This window comes from Rousettus aegyptiacus, unplaced genomic scaffold (genome assembly GCF_014176215.1).
Source record: "Rousettus aegyptiacus isolate mRouAeg1 unplaced genomic scaffold, mRouAeg1.p scaffold_m13_p_8, whole genome shotgun sequence".
NCBI lineage: Eukaryota > Metazoa > Chordata > Mammalia > Chiroptera > Pteropodidae > Rousettus > Rousettus aegyptiacus.
Window position 1 is genome coordinate 88,025,777 of NW_023416311.1, and position 23,882 is coordinate 88,049,658.

General features: G+C 34.6%; 1 protein-coding gene and 1 pseudogene across 1 annotated transcript in view; one reads left to right on the top strand and one right to left on the bottom strand.

Moving 5' to 3' along the window:
- FBXO4 (F-box protein 4) overlaps positions 1–23,882 on the bottom strand; it is a 208,585-nt gene that overhangs the window by 41,942 nt on the left and 142,761 nt on the right. The gene's annotated exons all lie outside the window — the stretch shown is intronic.
- On the top strand, positions 16,409–16,527 carry LOC118607176 (annotated as a pseudogene).

Here is a 23,882-nt window from a genome sequence, read left to right on the forward strand (position 1 = left end):
TTTCTTTTCCTTCACCTTTTACATGTCTTTTAATCATGGAGGAAAAAAATTGCCATGATCAAAAAAATATTTCATGAAAAACTTAATTCTCATGTTGTAGCATAACAGAAACATGTTTTTCAAACCACGCAGATAAGTGTTAAAAAAATTACAGTAATTAGTCAGTTAGGAAGGGTTTTTGGAGTTAACAATGTTGGTTTCTTTTTTTTTCACTTCATTTTTTGTATTTTACTTATTTCATTTGTTAAACCACTTTATTGAAGTGTGATTAACATAAAAAAACTTTTCATATTTAATATATACAGTGTAATGAGTTTAGAGATAAGTATACACCCATGAAACTATCAACACAATCTATTCCATTAACGTATCTATTATCTCCAAAAGTTTCTTCCTGTGCTCTTTATTATTATTTGTGTGTGTGTGATAAGAAGACAATATCTTATCACACACACACAATCTACCCTTTTAAAATTTTTTAACAATACAATACAGCATTGTTAATTACAGACACTATGATGTACAGCAGGTCTCTAGGATTTACTCATCGTGTGTAACTGAGTACCATTTGACTAACACTTCTCATTTCCTCCTTCCTCCCTCCCCACTCCTTGCAACCATTGTTCTATCCTCTGCTACAATCTGTTTGACTATTTAGATTCCTCTGCTACTATCTGTTTGACTATTTAGATTCCTGTTTTTCTGTATCTGGCTTATTTCACTTAGCATAATGTCCTCCAGTTGCATCCATGTTGTTGCAAATGGAAAGATATCCTTCTTTGTTGAGAGATTTCATCATGGATGGATGTTGAGTTTTGTCAAATGCTTTTTATTTTTCTATTAAAATAATCATTATGATTTTTATTCTTCATTCTGTTAATGTGGTATATCACATTTATTGATTTGCCTGTGTTGAACTATTCTTGCTTATCAGGGCTAAATCCCATTTGGTCATGTGCATGATTCTTTCAATGAGCTGTTGAAATCAGTCTGCTAATATTTTTCGAAGATTTTGCACTTATGTTCATCAGAGATACTGGCTTGTAATTTTATTTTCTTGTGGTGTCTTTTTCTGGCTTTGGTACTGGGGTGATGCTGGCCCAACAAAACAGGTTTGAAAGTGTTTTAAAAGGATTGATATTAATTCTTATATATATATATTTTTTGGTAGAGCTTTAAAAGGATTGATATCAATTCATTTTTAAAATCTTTGGTATAATTCACCTGTGAAGCCCTCTCATTCTGAGCTTTTCTTTGTTGGGAGGTTTTGATTACAGATTCAATATACTTAATTGTTATTGGTCTGTTCAGGCTTTCTATTTCTTCTGTCAGTTTAGGTAGGTGTATGCTTTTAGGAATTCATCTATTTCTTCTAGGTTGTCCAATTTTGTGTCTAATTATTCATAAGAGCCCCTTATGACCCTTTTTATTTCTGTGGCATAAGTTATAATGTCTCCTCTTTCAATTCTGATTTTCTTTACTTGAGTCTTCTCTGCATTTTTCTTGATTGATCTAAGGGTTTGCCAATATTTTCTATTTAAAAAACCAATTCTTAGTTTTATTGATTTTTTCCTATTATTTTTTGTCTTCCATTTCAGTTATTGCTGCTCTATTCTTTATTATTTCCTTCCTTCTGCTAATTTTGAGCAGATTTTGGAGCTTCTTAGAAGGAAAAGACATAGGAAATTTTTATTTGGGGGTGATTTATACATACACTGGTGAATTAGTGGCATATGAATTATATGTTCTTTGAAAGGTAATACTATTTGTCAGTTGTGAAAACCTGACAGGCAATTTATGCTGTTCCCTAAAATAGTTTTAAAAAGAAAAACTGACAATATTTAACCAAGTATAATCTTCTCTGAGGAAGTACTACACTCCTATTTCTGCCAGTGACATGTTCTAGCTCTGTTGGTGTTTAGGCAGAAGAAGAGGAAGCCACAATAACACAATAAATTAATATACTTCCAAGAGACTCTTGTGAAATACTAAAGTATCCTTCCAAATCAGACAAGGCTACTTACACATTATTCATGTCAACAGAACATTATAATGGAAACTTTTCTGAGGATCCAGATGGATACTTCATGAATTATACCTCATGAAATGAGAAAGCTTAATTCAGTTCTAATTCTTTTCACATGGCCAAGTGATGCATTTTCAAATTTGGGAACAATCTGTAAAATACTGTAATGCTCATGCGTGTATGATGATTGGTGATTACAGGAAGGGAAAGGCAGGAACATATGTCTCACCTGAAGAGCTTTTCAAATGAACAGAGATTCCTTACCTTCTGCCAGAAATTGTGACCATTAAATCTAGAGAGGTGCAAGTCCACATATGACAAGCATAGCAGATGATTCTGATACAAAATGGTCCACACTTCAAGATACATCTAAGAAACTCTATCTGGTATAAACAGTTCAAAGAGTATCTGTTTTGCTTTTCTATTTAGTTTTTCAGGTAAATTAGCATAATTTCATTCTCTTCTTCAGAACTACTGAATCATAATATTCATGGATGTGACCCCAAAAGAGATAATTTTAAATGTCCTTCAGAGGATTACAATAATTTATTGATTTCCTACTAAATTTGGTATCCAGTGCTCCAGACCAGTGTTTCTCAAAGTTGATTTAGACTCACATATCGGAACCACCTGAGAACTAGGTAAAATGTAGATTTCTGGGGTCCATTTCAGGCTCATTGACTCAACTCTCTGGGATGAGGTCTATAAAAACAATTTTTAACTATCTCTGTCACTGATGTTTAAGAATGCACTGGAAAGTAACAAAGGATCAAAGCTAAAGAAAAAGCAGTTATAGGACTATCAGGTAAAGCATGAAGACTACCAGGATGCCAAGTTCATACTAGGTGGAACAGAACTCTAATATTTGGACAGGTCACTGGTGCCTGAGACTCAAGAAGACAGTCAGAGGCCATTGTTTTGGCCTACATGTCAATAAATTTGTATAAATTAGGATTAGGTCTGCACAAATAACATAATAGGTTTTCAGCTTACCTTTTATTTAGTTCTGTAAAATTCGGGGTTAAGCGTGTGTGATTTCAGACTATGCTTCAATATTGTTCTTCCAATTGCAACACTCTGATGGCTTTGGGTTCTTGAATTTTGCTAATATTAAAATGACTTTTTTATTGATATATTTAAGTAGATCTATATAATTTTCTCTTCTTAGCTTTTATAGCTGATTGGAAGAAGTCTATGTGATGCCAGCAATTCCCATGTCTCAGGATTACAGATGCTTCTTTTTGCTCATATTCTACAGCGAATCTTTTTGAGACATAGCAAAGAACAGCTTTATTTAGACTTGTGAAAATATGGAGATGTTTCAGCCATTGGTCTTCTTTCTTTATGAAAAATAACATGACAAATAATTTTTCACTTCCTCCATTATGAGGAATCCTAATCCCACATTGTCTGTATGCCTTTGAGAAAAATCAGTGGCTGGCTTTCTGAGGCCAAATTAGAGGAATGATAATTATTAAATGATCTCAAATATGTTTAATAATGAAGAAAAGAGAAAAAAACATATCTAAAAGTGTAAAGGTGAAACATTTAGAAGTAAAAACATTGTATCATACGTCCAGAGACCAGAGTCGAGTCCCAACTGTGATACTAACTCTATCTTATTGGACAAAGTCACCTAAAACTCCTGAAAATTAAGTAATTGAATTGGTTCCGAACACTATAGAGTATTAGAGGTTATTACTTGAATAGGTCCATATATATGTGTGTATATATAAAGTACATGTGTATATCTGTATATGTATGTATATATGTGTGTGTACATATACATACACATATACCTCATGTATAAAATTTGCCATCAGAAAACTCAAATTTCCTATATAATTTCTTTGAAAGTTCAGCCTCTCTCTTTGGAAGACCCATGACTATGTGTTAAAACTCTGAATCTCAGTCAATAATAAATGGTCATTAATTCGTCCATCCATCCATCCATCCATCCAATGCCCCTCAAACTTTAAGGTACTAGCCAGTGAAATAGTAAGGTTTGATACAAAAGGAAAAGGAAATAAGAAGTAAGTCTAATTCTGTTTTGTTATTTGTTTGTTTGTTCCTTATTTTAAGTCCTGGTTTTCATTTTATGGAGGGATGTTTAGGCAGTCAGTCCCCTAGAGAAAGAAACATGTATCTTATCTCTCTCCAGGAATGAGCGGGGTATTCAATAAATATTTGAAAGCATGAATACATGAACATATTGCATGAATGTACTTCAGAGACCAAAATGCTAGAAGCTTCTTTATGTTCCATGCCACTGGAAGAGCTCCTTTCCAAGGTTTATTATGAAAGGTAAAACCAAAGGCTTGAGGAACAGAATATTCCTTATTCCTCTTTTGTTCAAACTTCATTACATTTGGGCAGTGAAGAACAATGGAGAAAAGAGAACAAAGAGGAAAAGGAGAGAGGGAGGAATTGGGAAAAACATTCTGGAATGCTGTGTGCCCAGTCAAAAAAGAAAAAAATTTAGGTTTCAGATGGTTTCATCAGAGTGTCATTGCCACTAACTCTCCCAAGCTTTCCACCTCTCTCTACCTCCTTTAAATCTAAGTCTCTTCTCTTTTAAGAATAATGAAAAATTTGTACTGATGACATGGATTAATACTAATCCAGTTGAAATAGCAGTTTTGTAAAGAAAATTCAGAAATAAAAACAAGTCTATCCAAATTCTTCATTCCCGTGGCTAGTCATACTTTTCTGAAGTTTAAATTATAGCAGAGACAATATTTATAGTTGACTTTGTCATTGTGGGAACACATGTAACCTCAGCCTCAAGGGATGCTGGGACTTCAGAGGCAAGCTGGCAAAAAAAAAGGAGCCTATATTAGGACAAGCTGGCACAAGGGAACTGGAGAGAAATGTGAACCAGGCGACTTGTGGTTGTCTTTGCAAAAGCATCTAACTTTTAGGTTATTTTTTATTGCAGCTAGCATCCAGTTACAGTGATGTGGCCATGGGGAGCTCAAGGACTGCGCACTGCCATTCTATTCTATCATTATTGCCCAAATGCTGTAAAATGGATTAGTTTAATGCTTAGACCTTTCAGTACATGATTTCTTTTGGAGGAAAGATAGTATCAGATCTTTTCATGAATGCCATCTAGGCATCTTCATTGAAGCACTCAGTGGAAGTCTATAAAATTATAAGAGACAAAGTTAAATAAAATATATGTTGGATTTTAAAAGCTGCTCCTCAGTAACCATGAATATCTTCTCAAAGTTCTCTTTTTAGAAGCACAAGTGATATCTCTTTTAGGCTTATGGACAAATGGTAGCCATTTCAGTCCATTACAGAGTAAAATTAGCATGTAGGTAAAATTTTGTCATTTTATGGGATCCAAAGGTGTCTATGATGTTTCTGGATATCAAAGAAGATTCTGAAAAGTCATCTATTCTGTTGATACCATGGATATAAAATTAGAACCTGAAATGTAGCTAGACTCATTGCTACTATGAATCTAGCAAATTGAAATCTTTTCAAAGGTAAAAAATACAGGAAGAAGGAATAGTTTCTAAATCTAAGAGTAACAAAATGTGACAATTACAAAAAAAACAACTTAAGAAAATAAATAAGATTTTATGTTTGACCTTGATCATAACATGAAGAAGGTTTCTCCTGGAAAAGTGGCTTGAATTCCTCTCTTTAATTGCTCAGCATATAGAAAATGTTACATCTGTGAGTAGTTAGGGAATGATAGCAATTAAAAATTAATCCTAGCATTTAAATAAGACTCAATCAAAACCTACTACTGGAAATCCGGGACTTTCCTTTTGAAATCCTTTTTTCCAAAGGTTAATTTCTAATGAAGTTTAGATTCTTAAAGTTCCTTTACAGAAATTTTTCAATTAAAGATAAGAATTTGTGCCTTTGGCCCAATTATCCCTGAGCTTTCCGAATTAAGCCCATAGTAACAGCAGGAGCAGCTCTTTCTACCCTGGAACACATTGAATGTGGCATCAACCCCAGGTATAAATCTAACACCCTAGAGTAATTCCAAAACTTTTTGAGCCTCCTCTTTGAGAGTCTGATGGGGACAAAAATAAAAATTCATATTTAGACAATAATTTGCCAAAAGTTCAGCAAGTTAAAAGGACCTTGAAATCCTTCAGAATACAGATGAAAAATTCTTGAAATAGAGCTGTCTACATGCCCAGCTATACATATTAGCTATTTTAGTCAAGTGAGTAGTGGTTTCTAAAAATGGAATTTTGCTATGTCTCAAAAATCTGTGATATTCTTGAACTCTGTCTAGTTTGTTGCGATCAAAAGAATGCCAAAAATATCACACCATTAATTTGCCTTAACCTTTCTGTAACTGGAGAAGTAATTTGGTTTGTTGTTTTCATTCTGATATCCCAACGCTGAATGACAAAATGTTACAAAAGCCGTAAGAAATCTGGCAGTTTGGGAGTATGGAATAAATGAGGACGACCCAATGTGGGTGTGTGGATCAGTGAAAAATACATCGCATGAACACTTGTGGTCACTCAGCCCAATTTACAACCAAATCCAGGGATCCTCTCAACAGCATCCATAAATCTATTGTTTTCAAGCCTCTGCTTAGGTACTTCAGTGAAGGAGAGTTTATTTACTCCTCAAGTGATTCACTATATTTTTGCAGAATGGAAAATATTAATATTAATAAATTAACACATATTAATAAAGTAAATTTTATTTGTTCAGTCACGTTGAGATGAAATCTTTTTTTTCTGTTAACTTTCTACAATCTTCACAAGAAAATAAATGGTATATAGTTCTCAAAAATACAAGCAATGTTCTTTTGTGCTTAGACTTTTTATAGAATTGTCTAACTTGTCTATAACTCCTGGCAATTCAGAATTCATTAGAAGCAATGTCAGATATTTGATAAGAAGAGCACCATGCAATGCATCTCAAAGCTAAAGAGTGATAAGTTTTACAACATGTGTGGTGTTTAAGAGCATAGCCTCTGAAGCTAGACCACCCTATTTTGAATTCTTGCTCTGATGAGTTCCTTAACCTCGCTGTGCCTCAGTTAGAATGGAGCTGTCACTATCTACATCATAATGTTGGGGAGATCAAAAAGCTATCTCTAAAATATTTAGAACAATGACTTGCTTATGAAAAAATCAAGATCCCTGGTCTGAGAAAATTTGATGGCTCAGTGATTCTATTTAGAAACCCAGTTTTAGATTTTGGTTTAACTTCAAAGTTAGCATAGAAGTCCATACAAGTAGAATGATCCTATACCAAATAATGCCCAGTAATTTTCCTGATTCTTACTATTTCCTCTTCTGTCACTTGTTCACTCCCTTCGTCTTCACATTGCTGGTTTGTCTGTAGGTTCAAGTGAAGACTATGAAATATCAGAATTTTCCTTCTGAAAATCCCCCAAACAAATTTGAAAAGATAATCAGAAGATAATTGACTCATATCCTGAAAATTAGTTGGTTAGAACTGGGAACATACTTCATTTAGAGAAATAATGCTGTGATGGTTGGCTGGTTGGTTGGTAGTTAGTCTAATCCACAGAAGCCTACTTTTTATATTTTCAAACTATTTTAGTAGTTCATTTCATCAACAACTATTTATAGAGTATTTGTGATTAGTTAGTGGATGTGCTGAGCACTGAGAATACTCTAATGAATAAAAAACTGCTACTGTCCTCAAGGAATTTGCAGTTTACTTGGAGACAATAAATACCAGACAATTGGAGGATAGTAAGATAAACTATGTTTCAGAGACAGATTCAAAATCTAGATTAGATCTTCTCTTCGTACTTTTATGACATATTAATCAAAATGAGTCTTCATTTCCTGACCCAAAAAGCTCATTGTTTTTCAGAGAAAAGAGATAATAAACTTGTGAGACTGTTTGAGAATCACAGAGACTAAAAAAATTATTAAAAGACTCAAGATGGAAATATCTTCAAGCTACCAAGAAGACTAAGATGTCATTTCCAGAAAATATTAACTAGTGTGTGTGATGTGAATCTCAAGTAAGCTTTTAGGAAACAATAATAGTTTGTGAATACATAGAATTGAAAGGACAGATTACTAGGGTTTCACCAAAAAGTAATGAATTCCTATTTTGATAAGATGATTTGAGTAACAGAGCAGAGAAAAGTAATTGACAGAAATCTAAATTTTACCAAGACACTTGGCAAAATATGGAATAATATGGTACACTTTAAAGTACAACTCATACAATCGAATCAATTTTTTTTTTAAAAAAACAAAGTATCTAAATTCGTAACAGGAGAAGATATAGAAGATATACTTACTCAATTTGAGGATGAAGAAAATCAAATCTAGGGGGATAAAGTGTATTGAATGACAGACTTGGGAGCTCAAAAGAGTTTCACAGGCTATAAGAAAACAAACAAACAAACAAAAAATCAAAGCTATTAGAAAGAAGATGACCGATATGCATGACAGATTAAAATTATCTAACATAAAAATAATGTTATCCTCAAAGGAGAAACTCCAATAAATGTAAAAGGAATATATGTAGAGCTAAAATATATAGCTCTTTTCAATGTATCTTGAAATGAGGAGCTAAATTTTTCTTTACATTATGTGCCAGGAAAAATCGAAGCCAAAATTTGAGCATTAAAAAATTCTAATTACTGAACATCAAGGTTAATTTCAACAGAAGTACATCAAGACATATTTTAGTTACTGATTTTTTTTAAACAAATTAAGTTATCTTCAAGTGTGAAGAATCAGGCTGGCTCAGTGTTTTCTCTAGTGACATTTAATTCCACAAAACAAAGGAGACTTCAACCCAGATTTGAAGAAAAAAAAGCAACCCAAGAATTTTATTTCCAGTCAAGTTGTTGAGCAAGTGTAAAGGCAAAGAACTTTCATTTTCGGACATGAGAGATATCAAGAAAACCGATACCTGTGAGTTCCTCTTGAGAATAAAATCTAACCAACTGAAAGATAATTTAAAATAAAAAATCCAACTTGGGAATGTATAAACAAAAGACTGAGAGTGAGTGTTGAATTAATTTAAACATAAAATCTATGAGTAATAAATTGTTGGTTACAGAATAGAATATACATGTCATAAACTTTTAAACAAGAAAATAAGGTATAAAAATCTGGAATTATAGAGAAGATACATAACTAAGAGGAAGTGTAATTGTTTTTATTTTTAAAATGTTTTAGATCTATTTTTATTTGTCAGTTTTTTAAAATTAATGTCTTTTTAAAAAACAGTTTAAGATTTACAGAAAAATTGAGCATAAAGTACAGAGTGTTCTCATATACTCCTCCCTCTGAACACACAGTGTCTCTTATTTTTAACATCTTGTATTAGTGTAGTTCATTTGTTACAATTGATGAACCAATACTGATAATTATAAACTATAGTCCATAATTTACATTAGGGTTTTAATAAATATATAATGACATGTATCCATCATTACAATATCATATACAATAGTTTCATTGCCTTAAAAATCCCCTGTGCTCCATCTCTTCACCCCTGCTTGCCTTCTTCCCTCCCGCCCTCCCTCCCTCCCTCCCTCTGACCCCTTGACAAATACTGATCTTCTTACTGTTCCACAGTTTTGCCTTTTCACATAATATTTTAAAGCAGTAATTTAATTGATATTATCTAAAATTAAAACATGTAGTAAAAAAATTCATATGGCTTCCATCCCTAATAGTTTTCATTTCGTTTTCTTAACTTTAGAAAAAAATTGTCTTGTATAAAGAAACACTTATTTGAAGTTTACAATTAACTTCAGTTTTAATTCCTTTCCTTTTTTTAAATTCAAGAAAAAAAAATTTTTATACTGTTAATTTTAAAATAATATGCAGAATATGATCATAGTTTTATTGATTTTTTTCTGAATATATCTATCTGCCCATTTACCCAGTTGTACATATAGAGATATATTTGGAATCACGTTCAACAAATATAGTTATTCTGGGGTATTGAGATTTTAGATAATTTGTAGCTGCTTTTTAGGTAATTTAGAGCTATCTTTCTGTGTATATGTGTCATGTGCATGTATCTTTTAAAATAAGAATTATTATTTTAAATAAGCAAATCAAATATATTTAAATAAATGCAATAAAATTATGTAAAATTTTTCATTTAGGTCAAAAAATCCATCTCATAACTAACTACAAGATACAAAAGTGAAGGCTAAGAAGTTTAAAAAACACTTTGTCATAGAGATAAAAGTGAGCTTAATGGGTGTATTTCAAAAGCTTAATAAAATATTAGACTATACTAATGATGTCAAAAGAAGGAAGTCTCTGTGTGTTTTGAAGACCACATCTAGAATTTTGAGTTCAGTTCTGGATGCAAATTCAAATGCCTTCAGAGAATGACTAGAATTTTGAAATAATCTAAACTAATTCATGAATGACTAGTTTATGAAAGAGTATTCTTATTCTTCATGATGTCAGAGAATTCAGTGTATTTGAACAGGTAAAAACAATGGAGAGGAGTAATCTAATCAGTGATATAAAATCTTCCTGGAAGAACTCTCCATCACAGATATCTAAGCATAAATTGCTCAACCTTTTGACAGGGATGCTGTGGTAGGAATTCAAATCTTAGGCAGGTTATAAGAGTGAAAGATCTCTAATTCTCTAAAATATTATCACTATTAAGATCAAAGTCTAGAAAAAAGAGATGACATGATGAGCACAGTGTTTTCACAATCAAATAAATCCACTGAAAGCCATATTGATGCTGCATTGGGTAATTATCGCCACATATGAAACACCGGCATTTTAACGAGCAGTTTGTAGCCTTCATCACTCCAAATGTTTGGGAAGTTTTTTTTCTCAAGGGACAGTGGTAATAATGGGGAAAGACTATGTGTTAATTAAGACATTTTTTTAAGGCGTGAAATTTTACGATCGATGCAAAAATAACATTGCTTACCCATCAATTCTTTTTAAGCCCGATTCTCAAAATTTAAATTGAGGGAAGAAGGTAATAATATATGTGCATATAACATATGCAAATATATAATTAAAGGTCAATGAAAATAGCAATGTCTGCTTCTATCTCTCTATCTTCCACATGCTGTACCTCTTTCTTTCTAGATTGTGGAGATTTTTAACTCAAAGGGGTCTTAGTAATCATTAAATCCAACTGCCATATTGAAACAATGAGGAAACTGAGGCTCAGAAAGATTAAGCTCAAAGTCACCTAGTTCCCAAAGGAGGTTATTCTTAACCTCAGTACTCTTGACTGCCAGCTATAGTTCATTACCTTGCATCAGGAACTAAACTCTTTGTGCCTTTATTTTGTCTCCTCATATTGGCTTCCCAAAATAGGGAAATGCTTTGTGCAAAAGTCTTTTCAGTACATACTTGCTGCAACATTTGAATACAAATACACTACAATCCTTGGCATTCTCCTGTTGTGTGTATGTACTAGAATGCTATGCTTGTATAGTCTATTTAATTAAATTTTGAATTCTTTGCAGATACTTTTCATCTTCTTTTCTTCCTCTGTTCAAGGGAATATATTCTTTGAAAAAATTTCTTTTCTTTTCGTTCTTTCTTTCTTTCTTTCTTTCTTTTTTTTTTGAGATTATTGAATAGACAAGGTTCTGATTTGCAAACAATAAGATTCATTCTGCCTGATTTAAGTAGTTTTAAGCAGCAAGAACTTTTTTATTGCAGAGTATTAGTTCATATAATCTCCAGAAACACTAGAGAAATAGGCTTGTATGCTACACAACTGGGAACAGTGATGCCAGGAAAAATACCTTTTATATAAGAAGCTATTCCATTTAAAATCATGCTGCCACTGCATACTACTAAACCCTCCATCTGCCAGGCCTCTGCAACATAGGAAACAGAGTCTTATCCCTGTAAAACTACTAGAATCACTTTTATTGTGGTGAAAGGGCTCCCTTTGGGGCCACTGGAGCTTCCAGAGCAAATAACTCTCATTTTCAGGAGGTATCCATGACGATCTCAACACCTCTGCACAGAGTATGACTCTTCAAAGCACAGACAAATGATGCCTAAGAGACTGTGGTTCTGGGCCATGAAACTCATCATGAGTTTCTCTTGATTCATTGAAACTCCTTCTCTGTGGCCTCCCATGTGCAGACCGCAGGTGTGTTCCTTTCTTAGTTTCATCGCATTCAGAAAGGATGCCCTTTTTGGTGCAATGGAAGAGCTTCTGGCTAGACAGGTTTCTATTTCATTAATAGAAGCATTCACTGGCAATGGTATTGCATTCGCTTAAGAATTTTCAATTAATTTTTTTCTAATGACATTGTATAATTAAACACGTACTTCTGTATTTTAGGAGTGGGTTTTTAATCTGGAGCATATTTTCTAAGTTAAAGTAATAAGGATACTTCATAATTATCACTGTTGTCTTTCCAACTTTGACGCATTTAAGCGAAGTTCCTATCATTCATGGTAAGAGGAGAGAATTGGAAAGGTAACAGTTGAAAAGCTTTTCTGAGGTCAATGAAGACTTCCTGGTCATAAAGTTCTTTTCTGAGGGAAAGTTAGAAGATCCACCAGAGATGATAATATCATCGAAGTACTGTACTGTACATTTAATGAGACTTGGGAATAATATAAAAAAATATGCTCATCCTAGTCTGGGTTTTATTCAAACACCACATAGATGATACTTCTATTGTCTAATAAGAATCTCAGTAAAGAATAAAGTAAATCTGAATGCATTCCAGCTGGGAATAGGGTTTATTTGCTGTACTCAAAAGGTGGAGAGCATTTAAATAGAGGAAGGGGAGGAGAAGGAGGAGGAGGAGAAATGGGAAGGGGAGGGGGAGGGGAAGGAGGGTGGAAAGAGGAGGAGGAGACGGAGGAGGAGGAGAACAAGAAGAAAGAAAAAAACAAGACAAGAAAAGGTGCATACAGAGTAAAATCCAGGGTTGAATTCATGAAGAATTTTTGCTATGAACCAAGTACATATTTTTTAAAAGATCTGTTAATACCCACCTACAGGTTTTATGCCTGTTGCCTCCATTCAGTCACTTTTTAGCATATTGATTCTTCGAAATTTGACCCAAATTCTAAAAGATTGTTTTGATTTGGAGGAATCACCTAACTGAAAGATTACTTGTTCTTTTCTAACTTGGCAACTTCCTGTCCATCTGAGAACACAAGATGAAGTTGAACTTCAAAAAAATAAAAATTTGTAAGTATTCTGCTCACTAACACAATTTATGAAAACTCATTCTATTCAACTAAAAATTTGGTATTACATCAGAACAAAAGAGGACATATCTGACATATAATGAGGACCCAATATGCTCCACAAAGAGTCTAGACTATAATGAAGATAAATGCCTGGATATAGACACTCAGATAAGATTCATCTGAAATTATGCCAGGTATATTTGCTGATAGAAGAAAGAAATGGGTAACAACAATTGTTGAGGTAAATTCACTTCTAAATAAATAATTTATTTAACATCTACATACAAGGCTTAGAACCAATTCATTACAAAAATATGTCATCTCACAGCCCAAGGATTTCAAAATAGAAATAGATTAACATTGATTCAGAAATATATGAAAGGGCAATTGTACAGACTGAATAATTCAATTATTTCTATACTGTGGGGTTACCAGTGGGAATTTGGGGGTGGATGGGCAATTGTTGGTTTGAATAGTAGTGGAAGCCTTACAGAAGGTGAACTTTTCTGCCTATTTTTTACTTGTGAGAGGCTTGGATTTAAAGAAAATCTTGAATGAATATACAAGAGTAGAAAGATATTCAAAGTTCAGTAGAGAAACAGAATTGGCTCAGAAACACTCGTTGCAGAAAATCCATGTGTTAGACAGCTTTATTTCAGTAACAATCATAAAAATTCATTGGTTCACAACCACAAACATTTATTTCTTGTTCTTATTAAATCTATTTGATCTGTAGCCCTTATTTGATGGACTCGGTTCAGCTTAACTTCATGTGTTTTCTTATTTCGGAACTCAGGTTAATGGAGTAACCATCATCTAGGACATGTTATTCTCATGGGGAAGGCTGTAGAGGAGGGTGAGCAGAAAGACGTGATGCCTCTAAATCTGAGGAACTGCTGAGGAAACATTATCACCATTTAAAGCACTGTGGGAATACCACTGATATAGGTAGGTGTCTGATAAGGCCTAAGCATCATGTCTTTTGGAACTTTTAGACAGTCCCTAGGTTTGTCAGACAAGGGCACGTAGGTCTAATCCTGGAGTATATGGCTCATTGAGTAGTTCAAGGAATATTTCCTGAAGAGCAGGAAGCATTTCTGCCATCTCAGAAATCATGTCTCATAGGAGGCTACTACTCATAAAGTTAACTTTAATAGAAAGTGCCAGAAGAGGGAGTAAAGAAATCTTCCCTGAAATAAGAAAGTAGCTAGGCTTGAAATGAAGGCCAAGAGGAAGGAGAGGTAGAGGAAATGAGAGCAGGGTTAGTAGTCTGACCAACATGGAGCAAAAAAAGATTCTGATGTTGTTACCTATAAACAACCATCGAGCTCTTTGGCTCTGCTCTCCATACTTCCATGGGACACCTCTGTGGGACTCTGTGTTCAATTCAGCTCAATGGCTCAGTTCTTCATGTATAAGTAATAGTGAGACATTCACATAAAGGAAAGAGCATTATAACCAGTTTAGAATATTTAAAATGGAATCCTGCATTTTATAATTGCACATAAATATCTAATTTTTAGTCTAGTATAAAGGAAGAAAGACACACAAACTTTTCTGTCCCAGTTAGGTACCTCATTAGTGCTTGCTACCAAACATAATTTACTTAACTATTTTCATTCTATCTTAAGAATGACTAGATTCATTTATTATGGTTTATCGAGTACTATAATAAAGATGATGTTGATGATGAAATTAGCTAATAATTATCAAGCACTTATGTGCTTAGTACCTTATATAGATTATCTCATTATATCCTCACAATAACCTTGAGAAACAAAAATTATAATTGTCTCCTCTTACGGATGGAGAAACAGGCTAAAAGAGGTTAAAAGATATCTCCATTACATATTATTACCAAGTGGTGAAATATAGATTGGAATCATACCGCTCTATGTAAGCCTTACAACAATGCTGTGAGACAAATATTACTATTATTTTACAGACAAGAAAGCTGATACTAAGCAATATAACCAAGATCTTATAGCTAGTAAGTAGTAGCACAGAGGTGAATCCGGAAGAGCTAACTTCAAAAGCTATGTTCCAGGTTACTTATCAGGGTAAGTGAAAAATTTTATAGGGTAGAAGAACATCATTGGCTTGAATTTACATCCCTACTCTGCCACATACCAGCTGGGTGATATTTAGCATTAATTTTCTCACCTATAAAGACAATGCTTTACATATCATATTTCAGATTGTTATGACAATTAACTTAAACAGTGACCTAAAGTCTTTATTAGTTGTTCTCTCTTCCTAACATTTTTTTCTCCACTGTCCTCTACCACATGTGTTAATTTTACACTCACAAGAGTGCACCAAACAGAAGTACTAGTCATCTCTGTGTATAACTCTAACTTCTCTATGTCCTTCTCCAAGGCCTATAATAGTAGTTTGGAAAGCCTTGTTTTTAGAAGGGCTGCATATTTATTTTTTCCAATATTCAAAAACATATGTGGATATCACAGAACAATTATTACCAGCACTAACAATGCTACCACATAGGAAACCACACCTGATGTACCATTAGATTAGAATGAAACTTATCTGAATCAGAATTCCTGTAGATTCTTGTGGCCAATTAAATAAAGGCCATTTAGACATTTTCCTAGTTGGCATTATACTCTGACACAACTTTCAAGTTATGCCAAGTTGTGTAGACACAACTTACTTTAATGTTTCTCTCAGATAAAATTATTTGACTTTTAGTAGTCTCAGTCTAAAATAAGGGGAAAGAAAACAAGTAAGCACGCACATACACAATTATAGGTTCAAATGAAACCCTAAAATTCTTCTGGGAGCTCATAAACAAGAGTGATGAATGGTCCATTAGTCATTGCAGAGTTTGTTTTGGCTGGACTAGGACCATGTAATTAATTTTAAGGAGAAATGTTTCTTGGACATAAAAATATGAGGAATAAGTATTAACTATGTAATTAGAGGTATCTCTCAAGTTTCCAATTTGATTTAGAGTTATTCATTATTATTAACATATTGGGCCTTAATCTCTTGGATTAAGTTTTATCATTATACAATAATGATATTCAACAAAAGCACTGGGGAATCATTGGCTCAATAAAATGACGGGCATGTATGTGGGGCTTAATGAATAAAAGGAGATATTCACTAATCTCTTTTTGAGTACTTATCATATACAGTAACTGTGCTGAATTCTAGAAATACAGAGTCAAACAAAGCATTATCTTCCTCCAAGAAACTTAAAGTCTAGGTCTATAGCTATGCCACCCTGAACAAGCCCAATCCCATCTCATCTTGGAAGCTAAGCAGGGTTGGGCCTGGTTAGTACTTGGATGGGAGACCACCTAGGAAGACCAGATGCTGTAGGCATAAAAAATAAAAAATAAGGGATTGTAAGGTGACAAGGTCCTTGCAATCTGTAAGATCACCAAGGGTTTCCTCGCCTAAAAATGAAGGAAGGAAGGAAGGAAGGAAGGAAGGAAGGAAGGAAGGAAGGAAGGAAGGAAGGAACTTATAGTCTAGTGGGGTTACAAAGATGCATAAATTGATTACTACAACAGGAGAGATGCTCACATAATAGACCTACACATAATGGGTACCTAGACACATGTGCCACAGCCACCATGTAGTCTAAATATAAATAGAGGTACTGATGACAAACTTATTAGCAGAACCACTTGATCCTCTAGGTTCTCATCTTGTCACATGGAGTTATATGCCAAGGCCAGCCACAGTGGAATAGAATGAACAGTGGGATTCTGCCCCTGAAATACTCTTCATATTTATTAAGGGAGGGGCCCTCTAGTTGACTACACAACAGTGAACTATTCTATGAGATGAGGAGTCTACAGAGATTAGTCACTAGAGCATCCTGCTCTTCAGGTGAGTTACTCAGACTTGATGAGCCAGCAACTTGACAAGCTAGAAAGAGTAAGGGTATTAACTTCAAGTGCCATCTGAACTTGCTTATTCTTGCTCTGGAACCCAGAGAAAGGCATGGGGATTCAGAGAAGGCTTTCTGGAGGAGGATATTGGAACTGAGTTTTGAAGGTGTTTGCAAGATGAGGAAAGGGAAGAGCATTCTGGTAAAGAGAAGAGCAAGTAAGGAGGAAAAGCATGAAGGACAAAGCATAATCAGCATATTTCTGGAATTTCAAATTGTCTATTATGGTTAGATAGCAGATAGAAGTGAGGCTATAAGGCACATGGGTGTCAAATCAGTGCATTGCACAGTTTCTGAGAAGTCAAAACAATTTCGGAATTCACCTGCATATATTCTTTCTATTTAGCCTTTATTTGCTGATGTTGGGGTAAAAAGATCATTGAATTACCAAAACAAAGATGACAAATTCTACCTCTTAACTATAAAAGCCACAGGTCGAGGTATAAACCAGAAATATTCAGATGCATATGTGCAGACAGAACATTCCTGCTCCTTGTCTGGATAAAAACAGTTTGCTGGGAGAAAGAGAGAAGAAAGAGACTAAATAAACAGAAGAAACTTTTAAACCCCAAGAACCTACATAACAATAAACTATTCATTCTATGAAGAGCCTACAGTGATTAGTCACTAGAGCATCCTGCTCTTTAGGTGAGTTACTCAGACTTGATGAATCAGCAACCTGACAAGCTTACAAAGGGAAGGATATTAACTTGAAGGGCCATCTGAATTTGCTTCTTCTTGTTCTAGAACCCAGGGAAAGGGAACTCCAGAGACAGGAGTCTCCAGAGACAGCAAACTAAGTAGATGCAAAAAAGAATCCAGAGACCGCCCCCACTATCTCTGTGTAGCGAGTGATCCCTGAATCTTTTGTCTCCATCTAGTGAGATATGTCCATCAATAGTATCTCATCATCCATTGATTGTCCAATAAAAGTAAAGCCCTCTTGTACTATAAGGCTGTGCTTAACTCTTCAAATAGCCTACCCTGAAGACAACTCCAGGAGCTTAGGATATTGTAAGTTCCTAGGAACTCAAGATACTCAGAAGGGTGGGGATGGTATGGAAAGAAGAATGTCTCCAATAGCCAAAATGGAATTAAATATGTGGTAGAATATCAAATACAGGTAGTTCATGAGAAGCTGTGGTAAACTGTTAAGAATAATAGGTTTTATTTCCCAGATTAGATTATCTAAAGTAAGACTACTACGAGGAGGACCAACCATAATGTGAAATCATGACTGAAACCAGTAAGACTTGAAATCCTTTAGTACCTGTAAAAATTAGCATTGAAATTCCTCTTTTAATTTATTTGTTAAAAACACTGAACAACAAAACACTTTTACTTTAGAAGCCTACATAATATATTTTTAAAAGAATTATTGATGCTAATTTCCTGTTATAATTTTTACTATTATGTAGTATAAATGTCATCAAATGAGACTCTAAATTCTAAATTATGAGATTTTAACCTGTGTTTACTGCACTGACCTTGGTCATTTGGAACAATATTTTCCTCTGCTGATTATCAGAGTATTAAAAATACTTAAAAAAAAAAAAGAAAAAAAAGAAACTTCAAATGTTAGGAAAAAAACACCAAAAAGCAAAAGGAAATGATATGTCATCTGCCACCCCAAAGAAACCAGGTCTCACATTATTACTCTCAGAACTTTATTCCTTCCAATCTTTTACTATGTAATATTTTTTCATATAATTGATATCACACTGATAATTTTTAAAAATTTCTTAACTCACTATTATACCAAAAGCATTTGTACATGTTCTTGAAACCAAGAAAGAGTTCATTTTCTAAACTTATTTTACTGGTGGTTTTACTCATAGACTTGTCTCTATACATCTCTAGGCAGAGAGCACAAACAAGTTGGATTTACTGGGAATGGGACCAAACCCTGGAGATATAATACTGACTGAAAGGAAGAGACTATATGGAGGTATATTCCTGGTGAAATAAAAGGCTTCTTAGTGAGAAGCAGGCTTTTGGGAATTCTGCCTTGGATAACAGAGCAGACATTTTCATTTGGTCTGTGGCTAATTTTAAGGGAGAATGAAAAGGAACATAAAGACAGAATTACCTGTGTATAAGAAAATTTACCCACTTATCGCAGTACTTTCCTAGATGTCAAAACCAATGTTGTGTTTCAAACAACTGATTCTGACTAGCCGAAGCTGATAAATGACTATGAACATTGAGCTACCCCAGCAAACTAGATTCTCACAAGAACTAACAAAAGCAGCTGCTTTGTTAATGACTATTTGTCTAATAAATGCAGAATGTGTGGAAAATTTTATTTGGTACTGGCTTTCATTATAAACCAGATAGCAAGGTTGTGGAGGAGTAGCTGACAACTAACACCTCGAATTTTATTGATGGATATCTCTTTCTACTAGGGATACAAGAGAACTAAATTTCTCAAAAAAGCTTACAGCTCCACTGTTCCAGTGAATTGACTCCCCAATGCCCATGCAGAGCCTTGCTCCCCAAAAAGGATCAAAAATAGTATAGAAGCTGTGAGTGGTATAGCAGCTGGAACTGCCATTTTAGCTTCCCTAAAGTTTGCGGCCCAGGAGTGGCCATGGGTAATAAACAGATGTTCTTTTATCATAATGCTGCTGCTACCAGTGAAGGCTACAGAATCCCTGCTGCCACACTGTAAAGAAAGCTCTTGTCCCACCTGAACTGATGAAATTGTCTTTCTTTATTGTTGTTATTCAGAAGGAACTATAAACTGGAGTTACACTAAGGGCTATTCTCTTGTCTTCCTTTCTTCCAATTTCACCCTTTCACACAACAGAAATATCTTGGCCTAGAGTCTTATACTTTAAATGTCTGGCCCCACTCAGGAGATATTTGTGGTAACTCTACTTTTCTTCCTTTTTTTCTTAGACCTTTACCTAGCAATCCAAATGATACAGATCTTAATTTACCTCCAATGGGAAACATAATCCGGACTATTTTCTCCAGGCAGGTGGAAAATATTAGGTATACATCATGTTTTTCTTCAACACCTCTAGTTTGCTCAAGTCTAGTATTTAAGCAGGGATGGTATTCAGATTTCCCAAGAAGCTCTTTTCAAAATATATATACCTCCTGTCCCTCAGGGAATCAGGTTCTTTTCTCTGAGTGGGCCCAGGCGTGAATAATTGAAAAACTCCAGACTTGTCACATATATAAGTACATTTCAGAGCCACTTCTTAAGTTTCTAAACCAAGTAGGTGGGAATTAGGTACATTAAATAGGTAACTAGGATTGTCTTGATACACATTTTCAAAACATTTTATTTCCTATAACTTTGGAAATACCACCTTTAGACGTTCCCAGATTTTTCTCTTGAATTTTTGGCTGCCATATTCAAATGGTTCTTAGGAACTGGGATAGCCTTTATGCCCCTCTTCTCTTTACAGGTGGCCTGGCATACACCAACCAGGACATCTTTAACCACATTTTACCAGGTCTTGGACTATAAAGGCAAATTGAGATGTTGGCTTGGAGTAGTATGTCTCTTTCTGGTTCCAGACTACCATGAACCTGGTCTCCAGGCCTGAGTTGTATGCTCATCTGCATTCTGTACCTTATACTGGGAGTCAGGGAGCACTCAGCTGAGGGACAGTGTCACCCAATCTGATGGTGACAAAATGGAATGGATGGAAAATCAAGCAGGTCAAGAATAAAGAGTTGCTGAAGGCTTCATATGGGAGGAAAGATGGAGAGGAAATGTTTGTGAGAACTTCCTGGCCATGCTTGACCCATATTACAATGCACTGGTAAACTCCAGGAAATTCCTGAGCTGGGATCAGATATTCACTGTAGCTTGTTATACAAGCCAGAGGCTTCTGGTGTGGGTGTGCTGGGTTAAAAGTCTAGAGGCATAGGAGAGATGAATAGGAAGAGAGGAATTGACTCGGCTGGGAAAATGCAATGGATTCTTTTGGTACCATTGATATTAATAAAACAAGCCTACCACAATTTCTGCCCTCCTTAGAAATAATTTCCTGTCATTAGGTGTTCCAGTATCTTTGGGAAATTTTATCAAATAAAACTCTTACTGAAACACTAAATATTATTCTGTTCATTTTTCAACCTTGTCATTTTTTTCTCTGTCTGATATGAATCGAACGAAGCTTTGTGATTATTCGCCCTGTCACCACTTAAATGACTCATTTACAGTGCAGAACAGAAGTGATTTAGTGAACAAATGACCTGATTTTTAGACAAAGGACCTGGTTTGGGGCCACGTTTGTTTCTAGCTGGCAAATACTGAGCATCCATGGTGTGCCTGCCCTATGCTCTCTTGGAGTAAGTGGGAAAGACTTGATCTGTGTTTTCCTATGAATCAGGAGATTCTAAACTTGGTTCAAAATAATTGAAACTTAAAAATTATGCCGCAGGGTTTTATCTCCCAATGGTACCCATTAATTATTTGATCCACATTCCTTGCATCATAGCAAGATTTCAAAATTGCAAAATAGGAATTTTTCAAAGGAACACTGAAAACTAGTTGTAAACACTTGAAAAACACTTAGTTGAATTCACGACTCAAGAGCAACTTTATGTTTTTTGTATTCATATCACTTTGGTAGGAGTGGGCAGACTATGTCACCTTGGCTACCTTCCTTCTTTTTGTGTATTATTAATTCATTTCCACCCTCATTTGTCATTCATTCAAGTATTCTATGTGCCTTGGTACTATGCTCTGGCCTAGAGATAAAAGGGTAAACACAAATGGTCACCATTCTACTTCTTGGAACTTTTAGTCTGGTGAAAAACAGCATTAATAAAAATATCACAAATGACTGCATTTTAAGTATTAAATATTATAAATGAGAATGACAGCATAACATGAATGAGTATAATGTAGGCATCTAACCTAGTCAGATGAATAAGAAAACATTCCCTTACTGGTAGGAAGTGAGCCAAGAGCTGCAAAAATAGGCAAGATTTATCTAGGCAAAGACATGCAGCAAAGAGAACAGCATGGATAAAGGCCATGTGGCCAGAAGAGTATCTTGAGTTCAAGGATCTGGAAGAAAATCTGAGCGGCTGGAGTGAGAGAGCCAGGGGAAGCATAGTAGGAGATAAGGCCAAGAAGGGAAGAAAAGACAAGATGGAAGGGTTTCCTCTCGAAAACACCCCTCTCACTCTCTCTGATTTTCCCTTTACCCAATGCTTTCAACTGAAGGGCTCTTCATTCCCCAGAACACAAAACGCTTTCCCTAATCTATTATAGTCACTTAAAATTTCCTCCCATCTCCATCACCGATGATTCAGTTTTCAAGGTCCTGCTCAAATTCCATTTTCTCCATGAATCCTTCAGTGATGCCTAAAACAGAATTATGCTTCCTCTCTATTTCCATGAACTTTGTATTTTTGTTAGAATTGATCATATTTCAGGTTACCTCATACATTTTTTTTTTAACATTTATTTCTCCCTTTCCAAATTGTATGTACTATGTACCTACATGGCAGGAATCATATCTTGTTTATTTTCTATGAGAAATAGCATAGATTGTATGTCTAATAAATTCTTATCGAATTGTGTCAACACCAGGTTGCTAGGGGAAAAAAAAGGCAAAGACATTCCTTCATGTACTTTCTTTTAAACATTTTTTTTTTGTTTTAAAAAATGGCACTAGAGAACAATAAAAAAAAAGTATGATAAAGCATTGCAGACAGACTCCAAATAACTTTCTAATATTTATAAAATTAACCTCATTTTAAAAAAGAAATGTGCCACATGAAGTCCAGATAAGAACTTCCTGCTATTCGGGGGCATGTTATTACAATATTTTAGAAAACTCCAAACAGTGTGAGGGAAGATTTTATTGTGAAAGTAAAGAATTACTCTTTTCAATGATTATCACAGCAAAGAAAGATACAGCAGCATCATTGCTAAGTAAAGCAGATGGTAGAAAAGCTGGGAGAACACAAAAAAGAGAAATTGCAAAAGTCAAGTATGGTTTTAACAACCTTTTGAAACCCTGGGGTATTAAATTTTATACAGAGGCAGAGTGGTATAAGCTAAAACAAAATTGAGAGAGACAAAAATTATGAAGAATAATGCACAGTATCCACTGGCAGGTTTTTATCCTGGGATCCAAGGATCATTTCAAAAAGTCTGTATGACAATTTTGCATCTGTGTGTATTTTCAGGAGTTCACTTAAGTTAAGAAGCTCTGAATGTGGCATAATTTTCTGCCTATTAAATCAAATATATGGTCTATTATTTACTGTTGAATACATCAGTTTAAAAACAATGTGATATCGTTGTGTCTATTACCTAGTTCTAATTGATATTCTAATGTAGTCATTCACAGAATATGGTCCCACACACCTTGGGGACTCTTCAAGACCTATGTGGTTCAAAATTATTTTCATGATAAAACTAAATGGTTATTTACCTTTTTTACTGTATTGACACTTGCACTAATGTTGTAAAAACAGTGGTTGGTTAAACTGCTGGCACCTTAGTATGACTCAAGGCAGAAGTCGCTAAGGTAACAGCAGTAATTATACCCTTCACTGCCATGCACTCACAGGAAAACAACAACAACAACAACAACAACAACAACAAACCAGCTTTACTTAAGGATGATCTCGATGAAGTCGTAAAGAACAAAAATAAATTAATTTTATTAAATCTTGACCCACAAGCACACAAATTTCTAATATTTTTAAGAATAAAATGGGCAGTTCAAATAAAGCACTTCGGCAGTATACCAATATATGATGACTGTCTCAAGAAGAGTACTTATACGATTTTTGAATG